The sequence below is a fragment of the Pinus tabuliformis genome, chromosome 9 (genome assembly GCF_031772625.1).
Source record: "Pinus tabuliformis cultivar Carrire ecotype Pingquan chromosome 9, CPIR1, whole genome shotgun sequence".
Classification (NCBI taxonomy): domain Eukaryota; kingdom Viridiplantae; phylum Streptophyta; class Pinopsida; order Pinales; family Pinaceae; genus Pinus; species Pinus tabuliformis.
Genome location: NC_142307.1, coordinates 370,573,606 through 370,588,388, shown reverse-complemented (window position 1 = coordinate 370,588,388; position 14,783 = coordinate 370,573,606).

Below are 14,783 nucleotides of genomic sequence, written 5' to 3'. Positions count from 1 at the left end.
TTGGTGAAGTAAATTGATCCATGCAATTCATCCAGTAATTCATCAATAACAGGAATGGGGAACTTATCTTTAATAGTGAGCTTGTTGAGCTCCCTATAATCTGGACACATGCGCCATGATCCATCCTTCTTGTGCACCAATACTACTGGAGCTGAGAAAGAACTTTGACTCGGTTGAATTATACCAGCCTCTAGCATTTCTGCAACCATACGTTCAATTTCACTTTTTTGGACATAGGGATATCTGTACGGCCTGATGTTTGGAGGAACACTTCCTGGAATCAGATGAATAGCATGATCATGATCACGCATAGGTGGGAGACCCTTGGGAGTCTCAAATACCTTGGAATGATTGTCCAGACTTTTTGGAGATCTGGAGAAATAGATGATTCCAATGTGGAAACATCTAGCGAACATAATTGTGCAATTACACCTCTTTGCTCCTTTTTTAGAAGCTTTGTCATACCATTAGAGTTGATTATCTTTCCTGGTTTCCCTGCAATACCCCTTAATTCAACTTCCTTTCCTTCCGAAGAAAATTTGGTGAAAAGTTCTTGAAAATTAAAAGCTATTGTAACCAAGGATTGTAGCCATTGGACTCCTAGTACAACATCAGCACCTCCCATTGGAATGGAAAGCATTGGGCTAGTCAATACATATTCTCCCATGGATAGCTTGATATTATGGCACTTTCCAGAGCAATTTATTGTTCCTCCATTTGCAATCATCACTTGACACTCTGGTGCTGGATATAGGAAGCAATTCAATTCTTTTGCTACCCTACAATGAATAAAATTGTGGGTGCTTCCTGAATCAATCAACACTATTACCTTTTTCTTCTTGATTTGTCCTTCTATCTTGATGGTTTGAGGAGTGGTAATTCCCACCAATGCATTACAAGATATGGTCGGATTTATTTTTTTTTCATCTAGGCTTTGTTCCTGGAGTATATCTTCTTCTTTTGACCTTTCTTGCTCCTTTTCTTCTTCCTCTTCACAATCTATGTAGAATAATTTCTTCTCAGCACACTTATGACCTTTAGTGTATTTGCTATCACAACTGTAACAAAGCCCTTTTGCTCTTTTTTCTTCCAATTGTTGTGGTGTCAACCTTATAGGTTGTGGAAGACTAGGGGCAACAACACTTCCGTCTTTATAGTTGTGAGTGGTATGCTTCCTGGTTGCCATAATTTTGCTTTCCATTTTTCTTGCTAACCTGAATGCCTTCTCTAATGAATCAGGTTCCCAAAGGTGAACATCATGTTGGATATTATCCTTTAAAGACCCTATGAACACATCAATCCTATGCTCCTCTGGAATATCTTTTACCCTTATGTTCAATTTTTGGAACTCCTCAATGTGCTCCATTACTGAACCCTTTTGTTTGAGACTTATCAATTGGCTAAAAAAAGTGTTGCTTTTTGTATCTTCATAATGTGCTATCAATTCTTCCGTAAAAATTTCCCAAGTGATAAATTGTTTATGAGAGCAAAGCCATTGATACCATACAAACTGATTTGGTTCCAAATATACAGTTGCCATACGTACCTTTTGTGCATTTTGCACATTATTGAGATCGAAGAATTGCTCCATCTGTAATATCCATGTAGCGGGATCCTTGCCATCAAACTTCCTCATATCGATTTTTGGAATATGGTGATTATTCAATCCAACATTAGCGTCTATGGTATCATGATTAACATTTGTTTTGTTCTCATCATGAGTTTCCTTTACTACCTTTTCACCATTAGTGACCATTTCTTGTAGCAACTTCTTCAATTCTTCCATATCTGTCTTCAAATCTATCTTCAAATCTGCCATGTCTCTCTTCAAATCTGTCTTCGAATCATCCATCTTAGCTTCCATGCCCTTTATCTTAGATTCCGCGCCACTTATCTTAGCTTCTGTTAGCTTTTGTGAGCGTGACATTTGTTGCACTTGTTCTTGTAATTTTGATATATCATGTAGCATTTCTTCTTCTTCTTCATGAGTCATGCTAGAGCTTTCAGGTTCCTTACTAGATGTTTGCATTTTCTTTCCTCGGGGCATCAGTTACTGATAATAATGCTTTACTATGCCCTTTGAATTCCGTTAAACCAAGCTTACACAAAAATTTAGAAAAAAAACTACACACCTTTTTTCACTTTATAGAAGCCTGATATTGAATCTGATGTATCTCTGTAATTTTGGATCATCCAGTTCTAAAATTGCTACCTGTATTAGCCTTCTGCGTCCTCTTTCCAATGCCACAAGTCTGAGCCAAATTGGATTCTCCAAGGAAGAGTTATGTGAAATCTCCCACAGTGACTTGCTTTTAGACTGGTTCAGTAGAGCGAACTTGTACGACATGCCACGAGTCACTGTTTCAACCTTTGACTCTAAAACACACAAACAAGAAACTACAATCTGTCCTCTTTCTGTAACTTTTTACGAAATTTAAATCTGATCCTAAGAGAGAGAGTTATGATGATTTTACCCAGGTCACATGTTTTGAATGTAATTCAGGAGTCTGCAAAAAGGCCAACTTCCTCAGATCATATCTCCGAAAATATCGTGTGAAAAGTTCTGAAATGCGGACCCAAGGTTCAGCGCCAATTCTTCTAAAATGGGATTTTTTTGCATGTTCTGAAACGTCACAGAAAAAAATTTATAGCGAAAATTCCACGATGACTTGTTTGGAGCAGCGAAACCCTAGAATCCAAAGCTCTGATACTAAATGTTATGAAACCAGCTCAAGAAAAGATAGAAAAGATAGATCAACGCCTTAGAATTCAGCCTCTTCGAGGGGGAAACCCCCTTTACATTACATAAATGAACCATTCTTGGATGATACAAATGACAAAACCTCCTTTCTATATATAGGAGTCTAAGGAGTCACAATATAATCCAGCCGACCTAACAATAATAATATAAAGCCACAAAAATAACAATAGAGGGATTCTATGGGGCATAGAAATAACAATATGGGGGTAATAGGGGCACAAAAATATAAATAAGGGGTATAACTACAATAGTAATGGGGTAATCACTAGTATTATAGGGACCCAACAGGCACAATCATATTTAATAGCAGGGGGCTATCCAGGAGTAAAAATTGACAATAATACTAAGGTCACTTCATCAACATACTCTCTAGAGTTGAATCCCATGATTGAGGCTATCATATCAACAATAAGTTTTCCTATATCTGTAAAGAAACCCTGTAGATAAGGAGGTGGGCCTTTAGGCTAATGTTTAGGGTCCATGAACATCTGACAGATGCAAGTCAGTTCTGATTGACAATTAGGGAGATTTCTCAAGTAATTATGCAATGGAAATGGGAGTGAGAGCATGACTGAAGTGGAATTGCAACATTTCATTGATGGACTGAGCAGTTATGGGAAAAAGGGCTGTTTGACTTGGGGACATGACTGCTCTTTGGTTAAGGTCATAATTGGCACAGCAGTGATGAATTATCTTTGGGAAAACATGGACTGAAGGGAAGAAGTTCATGGGAAGGTTGGATTCCCACAGTCCTAAGATTTCAGAGCCATTTAGATAACTATCTATGGCCTGAAAAAAGATCTTAAGGTGGTTTTCATTAATGGATAAGTCTTTTATCTAAAAATCTTTATTGGCCAAAGGCAGATAATCTAAATATTTGTGAGGAATATTCATGGGTACGACATTTTGAGCTATATTAGTTTCCATCTCTGGTAAAAGTGAAAATTAACACATTTAGAGACATTATCCCTCACAAGTAATTCTGCAACACCATATACCTACCCTACCTACTTTAGCTTGACATTTTTTCTTCTTTATTAGGGTGCACTTAGACTGGCAAACCCTTATCACACTTTTTCTTTTACATATAGAAATCTATCTAAGTCTAACCTTATTACATCCAAGGGTTCAGTTTAAACTACCGAGCTCCTTTTATTCACTCTACCTATCTACTTATCTGCCAAGATTAAACAGTTTGGTCAGATTTTATTCTCTATCTCTTAAACATAAAATTGAAAATATGAACTAGTCAAGTTTAAACTATTTGATTGTTCACCAATTGTGGCATAAGTTACAAGTTGCACACAATTTGTTTATTACATGAGAGTAAAAAGAAATGGCATTTATATTTGCACACTTTCCTTGGTATTTCTTTTGGTGGGGTTCATTCTCTTTCATTTTTTTGTCCATTTCATTCTTTTCACCCTTTGATTTTTATTTTAGGGTATACCCTCTTTACATTTTTTAGTTTTATTTTTATTTTTTTAACAATATAGAAAACATTTGCAACAAGTAAAGGCATGAACATATTACATAGCCCATCCAGTCAATCATGAAATATGAAACCTATTGGTATAGGAGCATAACACAATCCAACTGATTTAACACACTCACCAAGGCGAAGACAAGAAGCAAGTCCAACTGGAGCTGAATGTGTACTTCAGCTAGTTGATGTGCATGACCACTAGCACACACTTGAAGATCAGCACAGACACTATGCATCAGTGTGTTTTTGGTTCAACCATACCCAAGAAGACCATGTGCATGTTTAACAGATGATTTGGACAAAGGGGTCTAACAATGCACTGGTTGCAACAGAGGCAAGAGTTCACTTTAGCAAGATGTCACCATGAGGTGTGCACATCATCGCAGACAACCAAGCTTGGCATCAGCTGACCACCTTCACCATCACAAGCACATCAAAGAGTTGGTCTCATCACAATGGACCGAGTGTGAGTGATGTCTTGCAAGGCTTGCTGAAGCCATGTTGTCTCACATGAGTACATGTGCAATGTAATATTGAGTCATGTCAAGTGTAAGTCGAGTCTCAACAGTTAGATGTAACATTCATAGAGTGGCTGAAGAGTCATGACGGTAGTTGAACTGTCACAAAGGGGAATGTCAAGGGTCACCCTACCCTTTGCCATAAATAGTCCCTCATAATTCATCATATAGGCTTTTGGTCAACCAATCATCTACTAAGACTATCTTGAAGAAGGCTTGGATATTATTCTAATGCGCTTTCACTTCTCCACTGCATGGATCTAGTACATCTCTTTGAAGGAGCAGGCGGATTTGGTTGTAATGTTCCACTGTTGGGGTTAGTAGGTTTACATGGTGTATTGTATGATTGTGACTTACAATTCTTTAATAATAATATCTAGCACATTTTCATACATATGTTTTCATTGTAGTTGGACTGTTTCAGTTGCCTTAATGATATATGTTGTTTAACTTACGTACATGTGTATGAACTAATTTGTATGTAATTATATGAATCTTGTTTTTAATGTGTTACATATGTTGTTAATGTTGTCACCATCTGTGTTGTTTGCTCTGTCGTACATTAGACAAACCTTTGTCATGAACCTTGCTATATCGACCATCACACTCATATCAGACTGATCCATGAGTGTTGTTCGTGTTATCTTACCTTGTATGTTGTGAATGTCGCATTCGAGTGGACTGTTCCACCAAAATATATGCATGTCCTTTTTGTGGTGTGTTCTTAGTCAAGTTGAGATCGATCCCTTTCAACCTGGATCTCACCTTCACCTTCCTCTCTCTTCGAAGTGTTGGAACCTCTCATACACATTCCTTGACTCTCTGCATCAGTTACACCCTTGCTACTGACAAAGTTATCTTACTTGCCTCTGTACGGCATCAAGGTCAAGGCATTACCTTACGACCCACTATTGGGACTCCTACACCAAACGGTTTGAGGTATAATTGGGACTTCTTACCAGGGAGATCCCCTTGACATGATGGTCGGTCCAACACCGTCAACAAAAGGTGAAGAAAGTGAAGCTACAAACCTATAAGATGAGGTTTGATACCTTGAAAATGAAAGAAGATGAATATATTGGAGAGTATATCTAGAGGGTTGAAATAGTGGCAAATATGATCAAGAGCATAGATGAAAAATTTAAGGACATGGTCATTATTCATAACATCTTGAGATATTTACCAACAAGATTTAACCCCAATGTTTCTGCTACTGAGGAGATGTTTGACTTGAACACTCTTACTATGGAGCAATTGCTTGGAATTATTATATCCTACGAGATGCACATTGTAGAAGAGAAATTCAAGCCTAGTGAAGCTGCATTCAAGGCCTCCAAGAAGGTGACCAAGGATATTACCAAAAAGATCAAGAAACTTCGAAATAAAATCAAGGAAGAGGAAGATTATTCTAGTAGTAAATATGATGAAATTTTTTCTTAGTTTTCCAATAAATTAAAGAGAGGTTTTGGAAAGTATAAAGGAAATATTCCTTCTAAGTGCTTAAAATTTGGAGAAGTTGGGTATTTCATTGCATTGTGTCCACATAAAATAAGTGAAAAGGATGAGAAGAAGAAGGAGATGAAGGGAAAGGACAAAACTTAGAAATTTCGAAAAGTTAAAGACTAAAAGATAAGGAGCTACTAATCAAAAGAAGAAATTGATACTTCAGAAGAAATCAATGGAAAATATTCATCCAAATAAGAAGGCACAATGAATGTGTTCTTATGGATTTTGAGTCCAAATATTAATCAAATATTAAGGATGGAGAGATTGATTATGAACGTGAGCTCATTACTACACTTGATGGGCTAAGCAAGGCTAGAAAACAAAAGTGATAGTAGAGGAAGAAATACACAAACTAAAGGAGAATAAGCCTCCTTTAGTTGATAGTTCTCTATAGACCCAGTTGGATGAAATTGAGTAATTCAAATAAATCTGCTGCAGCAACTTATGGTTCTACAAAACAATTTGACCGAGTTTCAAGAGAATATGAAACTTTGAAGAAAAATATTGGTGGAGCTCCAATTGCATGCACCCATGAAGAGGACATCTTCTACTTAAAGAGAGAATTGGTAGAGGAAAAAATGAAATAAAATGTGCTCACCAATCAGCTAGAAGAACGAAAATAAAATTGTCGCAAACTTAAGGAAGAAATTGTTGCAGTAAGGGCCAATCTATCAAAATAAAAAAACTAAAGCATGTCTAAGTCAAAAATTTGTGAAGGGATTTGAAACCTTACAAGATATTCTTAACATGCAATGGTCACCATAGGAATAAAATTTTTGGGATTCAATCCTCCTCTACAAAATTTCAAGATGAACCAAGTACCAATTATGCAGATGCCTTGAAAGCAAAGGAAAAGCAAGCAAATGTTGTAGGAACCAACTGTTAGCCTCCTATTGCAAAAGGTTTCATATTTCATGATTGACTGTTTTACATGCCAAATATGTCATCTTGTCATGCTGCAAGGTTCCATATTTCCAAGAAGTTCCATTTTGAAGAATCATACCATTTTTGAAGAGTTTTATAGATAAAGGAAAGCCAAACAGCTTAATCTTGGCTTCCCTAGGTTTAAATTGCTTGTTTTAGAAGATAGAGAATGAATATCTGTCCAAACAGCTTAAGCTTGGCAGATGAGTAGCTAGGTAGAGAAATGAAGGAGCCCAACTGCTTAATCTGGGCCCTTGGAAGAGATAAGGGTACACTTAGATAGGAGGGCAGTCAAAAGAAAAGAAGATAATCAGGGTCTGCAAGTCCAAGTGCACCCATGTAAAAAGAAGAAAAAATGCTAGGTAAGTAGGCTGGGTAAGTAGTTTTGTGGTTGCAGAATCAAGCTATGTGATCCATTTCATGTTTTCAAGTGTTATATCTATTCAGATCACAATTATGAGGCAGTTTTTCATTTGGAGGAGCTCAAGCGAGGCATGTCTAACTCCCCCTTCTTCTTATTCCCCAAATCATTCACTAACCTCCCCAAAGAGGTCAAGATCTACTTGATATCTCTTAAGTTTCATCATTTGTCGTATCATTGGCCTAAGTAAAGGTTTGCTTTGCTTAGGAGTACTCTTATTCACTCTATAAGTCATTTTTCCCTTTTAAGTAGCCTAAGATCTCTAAACTTAGCGCTTTCTTGTCATTTTCATATTAACTCCTAACTCTATTATCTAGCTCCCTAGATCATTTCCTTATCCCCTATTATACAAAAAACTATATAAAATTCCAAAAATAATAAATATCCCACCTTATAGCATTATAGCTATGTATATATGGTTTCGGGAAATGATGGTCCATTTGGGGCTACTATTAACCCATCCGCATTTAAACCTAGAATTAATTTAGCATTTGGTTAAATTAATAACCATCCCCTTCCCCTCTCTTACCATAAACCTTAATGTTTTACCCTACGCGCTCACATTTTCGGGTTTTGTTTAATTATTTGATTAAACTCTAACCCTGACACACAAACCAAATAAAACCCACATTACCCACAAACCCAAAGTTTTGACCCCCCCACCACATAAATAAATCAAATATATGGCGGGCCCTAGTACACTAACCTGCCGCCAGCTCATGCACCGTCGGCCCTCTGATCTGCCCTCCCAGATCCGACGACTCTCGGCGATTTTGGAGTTGCCCTGATGTCCGACAATTAGCGTCCGATGGCACGATGGTTTTGTCGTTGTACAAAGGATGCGTGTCCAACTTTTATTGCATCAGAAGGGCTCTGACACATACCACCCTCATACAGAAGGCGGTCCGATGAAACCACAAACCGCCTTCTGTCTCTCCGCCCCTGACATCAGCACCATGTCGCTGCCACTGCATCTGCCTCCGTCCCTACCCCGCCACTGTGTCATATGCCACGTCATCAAACCAGACAGCTGCCACGTCACCCTGCCATACTGCCACGTCACCCTGTCGTATCGGGACCCGTCGCTGACGTCATGTTGACGTCATCACAGGAAAAGCGCAAAGGGCAAAAATCACGTCAAACAGTGCCCGAAACGAGAAACTGAGGCAATTTCGCTAAGAAAAATTGCTCAAAATGGAGGGCTTAAAAGCTAGCCTCAGCCCAGCACAGTTATCAGGTTGCATTCCTCCGCCGTTATTTGACAGGATTTCTTCATGTATGTTCATATTCAATCGGCCAGTGCCGATAGCATTCTAGAGGCCACAAAAAGCATTTGCAGCAGTTATTTTTGCCTTGAAAGGGCAAAAAAGGGGTGATTTGACAGTTTCAAGCATATCAAGGGAGAGAAAGTGGCCCGATTCAAGTGTTAAAGAGTATCAGAGGAAAGATAAAGCCCAGATTAAATTAAAGAGTATCAGTGAAGTGGCAAAGAGTATCAGATCGGCAATATCAAAGCAGGTGAACATTAAAGGCCTCCCTCCAAGTCAAAGAACCAGTAAAGGCCATTAAAACCTCATCGGATCGAGATTAGTGCACATTAAAGCCACCTAAAAGCAGCAGAACCGCCTCACTGCACTGAGCCACCAAGGACACCATATTAACTCATTTTGATGCAGCTGCCTCTAGCGCAGCTCAAATAAATATCTTCTTGCATTAATTTTGGGACAAGATTAGATTAAAAAACTCATTTCCCTCAGATTTGTTTAAGATCTGTTGTAATAGATATTTTTGGATATTTTCTCTATATAAACCACCCTAATTCATTGTTTAAAGGGTTGGTTGGTTGATAATCCTCATTCTAGACTTTCACTGTATACTTTGAGAGCTCTATAATCAAAGACTACTGGAATGCTTTGGATGAAGAACTGTCTGTTGTGTTATTTAATGGCCAAAGAGTGACTGTGGAATTCCCATGCTACTACATGGCTCAATAAATGTTTTCTTACCTCTGTTTACAGTTTATATATGTTTACTCCACCATTGTGTTACCATCTAAATAGCAAGAAGGAAGAATAGCTTAGGTTTTGCTTGACTACACTCTATGCTCAGTTCTTGTTATTTCTATATGTTTTCTTCAGAAATGGTTATGAATATGCATACTTAAATGATCATGTTTACCCTGTTTCTTTCACATATGACTGTTATTTAGGAATTCTTGACTGCTCCTTGACAAACTTTCATTCACCTTCCCTCTCTGTTAGCTAATGAAATATTCTTAGTTGCCTTTCATTTCTGACCTTCATTCCATCTTTATTCCATCTTGATATTGCTCTATGTGTAGCTATCCTGCTCTGTATTCTTCTTGTGACCAAGAAACACAACAGCAAGCCTTAATCCATGAATCCATGCCCAATGGTTTGAACTTCTCACACTATGCATCCCAACTCTGCTTGAAAACATTATCCTTCCCACCAAAATCAAAACAAAACCCATGTACACCATAACTAGCATAAAATCAACCCAAAACAAAGTTAAATTTTAAAGAGAGAGCCCTCTCTGATTGCAGGTAGGCTAGGACTTGCGGCCCAAAGATTGGTTTGTGGTTACCTCGGCCGTATCCCTTAAGGAGCCAAGGGACAACCTGAGTGGTAACATCAATGGCGACTCAAATGGGGAACTTATTCAGAAAATTCCAAAAAACAAGTTAGAAGATGGCTCCCAAGAAGAAAACACATAATACTATGTCAAATCGAGACCCAAATCCACCATCTGTTTTTGAAAATCCCAATTTAATCTCTAGAAACCTTAGCAAACAAAAACAAGAAGAGTTTGCTGATTCTAGTCCTGAAACAGTTCAGCCAAGCTATTTTCCAACCCCTGTTAAAGTTTTGTTTCATTCAACCCCTACTTCCCCTTGTTCGTCATCCACCTCTCCAAGCATATTTTCCACACCTCCATTCACTACGCATACTACCACTACCACCATTGTTATTACAGCTCTTCCACTTGTTCCAGTCGTTTCACTTATCCCTGTAAATATGGCTAATAGATATGCAACTTTACAGTTACCTGCAAATCCAGGGGCTATGCCTCAGGATTATCAAACCAAAATCACATATTTTGAAGGTACTGGTTCTGGCACAACCCTACAACATACCAAGAAAATATAGGACTATTTTGAGAGTTATGAAATAGATGATGATAGTGTAAGAATGAAGATTTTTGTCCAAAGTTTAATAGGAGATGTATGGCCCTAGTTTAGAGATCTTCCTGCAAATTCCATAGCTGACCCAGAGGCCCTTTACCAAAAATTTCTTAATAGATGGGAGAAGAAGAAGGACCCTCTGCACATATTATCTGAGTATGACACTATCAAAAGAGGCCCTCAAGAGGTTGTCTTAGACTATTGTGCCATGTTTAACAATGTTTACAACGCTATTCCATAAAACCTTAGACCTCCACCTGATATTGCTTTATACAAATTCCCTGATGGATTTGATTCAGACATGGCATATTAGTTAAGGGAAAGAGCCCCTCCAACCTTAGCAGACATGCAAAATGTAGCTGTTAGTGTGGAGGCAAATCCGATTGCCAAGCGAAATAGAGCAAGAGCTGAGAGAAGAACCACTTTTAAAGATGAACCTTCAGCCTTTGAGCAAAAATTGGACACAATCATCAAAGGCATGGACAACTTTGAAAATAGAATTGGAACTATTTAAAGAAAAGCATCATGGGAAGGACAGCAAAGCAATCCTATAAGAAATTCAAACTTTAGAAAAAATCATAACCCAAACGTTGGAAGGGCAAGTCCTGACCATGATATAAGACCTCCTTTTCATGAAAACTATGCTGAAGCATCCACATCTAGTGAGAAGATAGAGGATACTCACATAAACTTGATGGGTTTGAAGAGTGAACAACAAGTATTTCTAACCCAAGATGACCAAGATGACCATGATATGAATAAATTTCAGACCAAGTCTGGAGAGTCATTTGACTTCAAACATGGCTATGATTCAGCTGTCTACAAAGTCCATAAACAATACAAATTGAGAACAAGAACCATTGATGTGTCTGATCCCATCAAGCCAAAGGATGCCAAGCAAGCTAAGAAAGTAAAAGACAAGGTCGCTATCATAGAACCTGCTCATAAAACAGACCCAAAATTAAAAGAAGTGACCATAGAGGATGTATCTGGCATGTAGCCCTCCAATAACCAGCCTTTTGTATCCTTTCCCTCAAAAGACAATGTAAATAACACTCCTCAAAGCCTTCCCAAAACAGAACAATCTCAAGAAATCACTGATAGCCAAGAGAAGATCACTGAAGATACAATTGAAAAGGGAAAATCTGCCAGTCACAATACCAAAACACAGTCCGAAAAACCTTTTGATTTAGAAGTAGAAATTGGTAAATTAAAGATATCTATTCCTCTCTCTGAGCTTGCCAAACATGATGTGTACAGACAGCAAATCAAAAGATCACTACAAATTCCAGAGAACAGGGATGATGTTAATGTTTTAGATAATCAACCTGAGTTACTTTTTGGTCCTGAAGTCAATGGTAAATCAGGACATGGAGTTGTTCTACCATTTTATGTCAGTTTTCACATTCATGATAAAGTGTTGCACAATGCTATGTTTGATTCAGGTGCTTCACACAATCTAATGCCCAAAGCTGTAATGGAGAAGCTAAACCTTGACGTCACTAGACCCTACAAAGACTTATTCTCAGTTGATTCTAGTCAGGTCAAGTGTTTAGGCTTATTAAAAGACCTTTGTGTGTCTTTAGTCCAATTTCCCAACAAAACGATCCGAATGGACGTGGTGGTTGCTGACATTCCACCAAAGTATGGAATGCTCTTATCAAGATCTTGGGGAGCAAAACTCCAGGGATCTCTCCAACTAGACCTCTCCTATGCCACTATTTCAGTCTTTGGGCAACCAAAGAGACTGTATAGAGAAACACTGATGAATTATGTGGTAAGTAGTGAGGAAAAACCCCAAAACTTTCCTATTTACTCAATCCATTTTTATATGGACTCCTTTATATTGTTCAATGATGATAGTTGCCCTCCCACTGATGACAAGCCTTTGCCTTTAGAACAAGAAACATGCATCAATGAGGAATCGGTTGCCCATACACAAGAAACTGTCAAAACAGTCAATGCAACCAACATACAAGAAGAACCACATGAAGCACAAAACCTAGGTCTGCCCAATCCTAAAATGACTGAAACTCTTAATACTAACCACAAGAAAGAAATCACATGGTATTTAGAGTTTGATGGTTCTGTTAATAAGCTAGGAGCAGGGGCAGGAATATGGATTCATAATACACATAACAGCCATGCAGAGGGTCATGCTTATAGACTAAACTTCAAATGCACCAACAACATGGGAGAGTATGAGGCTCTCCTTTTAGGCCTTAAACTGCTCAAAGCTTTAGGAGCTGCAAAAGTGTCCATTCTAGGTGACTCCGATTTGATCATTCAATAGATGAAAGGTAACTTTGTTACTAATGACAATAGGCTAAGAGCTTATAGGTCTGCTGCCATAAAAATACTCAATTCCTTCACCGAATCCAAGCTTGCCAAGATTTCTATAAGCCATAACACGCATGCTCATAGTCTAGCTACTTTTGAAAGCACTTCCAAGTTGCCCTTTGAGCCCAATTACCACTTTACTGCTGAGATAAAGCACAGGTCTTTTGTCCCTAGCAATATCAAAGATTGGCAAGTGTTTGAGGATGATGCTCAAATCAACAATTTTCTTACCTTACAGCAAGAATTCTCAAGCTTAAACATTGATGAAGATGCCATGGATGACCCACAATAGAAAATGAGCCAAAATGAGCAAACTATAATAGCTGAAGTAGCAAATCAAATGTTGCACCCAACCATTTTTTATGAGAAAAACATGCAAGAGCTGAAGCAAATCCATTTAGATGAAATAGCTGAAGCAGAGGCCGAAGTGACTAATTTAAAATACAATTTTCTACCTGCTGGCCTCACTCCATTAGAAGAAATATTCAATTCAAACGATGTCCCCAAAAATCAAAAGATGCAGCCCTTAAACGCTGTTGTGGAAGACTGTAATATTGGGATAGCAGAGAAGCCCAAAATGATTAAATTGTCCAAGTCTTTGCCTCCTGATCAAAAACCAAAATATGTTGATTTATTTAAAGAGTTTCAAGATGTATTTGCCTGGAGTTATGAGGACCTTAAGTCCTATGACACCTCTGTTATTCAACATACCATTCCCTTAAAGCCAAATCAAAAGCCCTTCAAACAGAAACTAAGGAGAATCAATCCTGTGCTTCTCCCTTTGATTGAGAAAGAAGTGAAAAGAATGTTTGAGGCTGGTATCATAACACCCATTAGATTTTTAGAATGGGTATCCAATCTTGTTCCCACAAGGAAGAAAACAGGGGAGATTAGACTATGTGTGGACTTAAGAAATCTGAACCAAGTCTCCCTTAAAGATCACTACCCACTGCCAAAGATGGACCACATTCTACAAAGAGTAGTGGGGTCTTCAAGAATTTCTTTGCTAGATGGCTTTCCAGGTTTTAATCAAATACTTGTTCACCCAGATGACCAAGACAAGACAACCTTTACAACACCGTGGGGAACATTTAAGTATCTGAAGATGCCTTTCGGACTAAAGAATGCAGGTGCTACATTTCAAAGGGCCCTGGAAATTGCATTTGCCAAGGAAATCCATGATTTCCTAGTGGTTTACCTTGATGACCTTTCTCCTTTCTCAAAATCTAATCAAGAGCACCTAAAACATTTGAAACAAGTGTTCCTAACATGTAGGAAATATGACATTTCCTTGAACCCCAAGAAGTCTTTATTTGGCCTTGAAGAAGGAAAATTGCTAGGCCATATCATTTCAAAAGATGGAATTAGAATAGATCCAGAAAGAATCCAAGCCATTTTTCAAATCCCTTATCTGAGAAACATCAAAGAATTGAAAGCATTCCTAGGAAAGACCAATTTCGTAAGGAGATTTATCCCAAACTTGGCCTAGCTGATAAGAATGCTAAATAAAATGTTAAAGAAGGATTCCAAGGTAAAATGGACTTTAGAGGCCAAGCAAGCCTTTGAGGGCATAAAATATTCCTTAACCGAAGCCCCAGTCCTCACAAGTCCTCAATTTGATA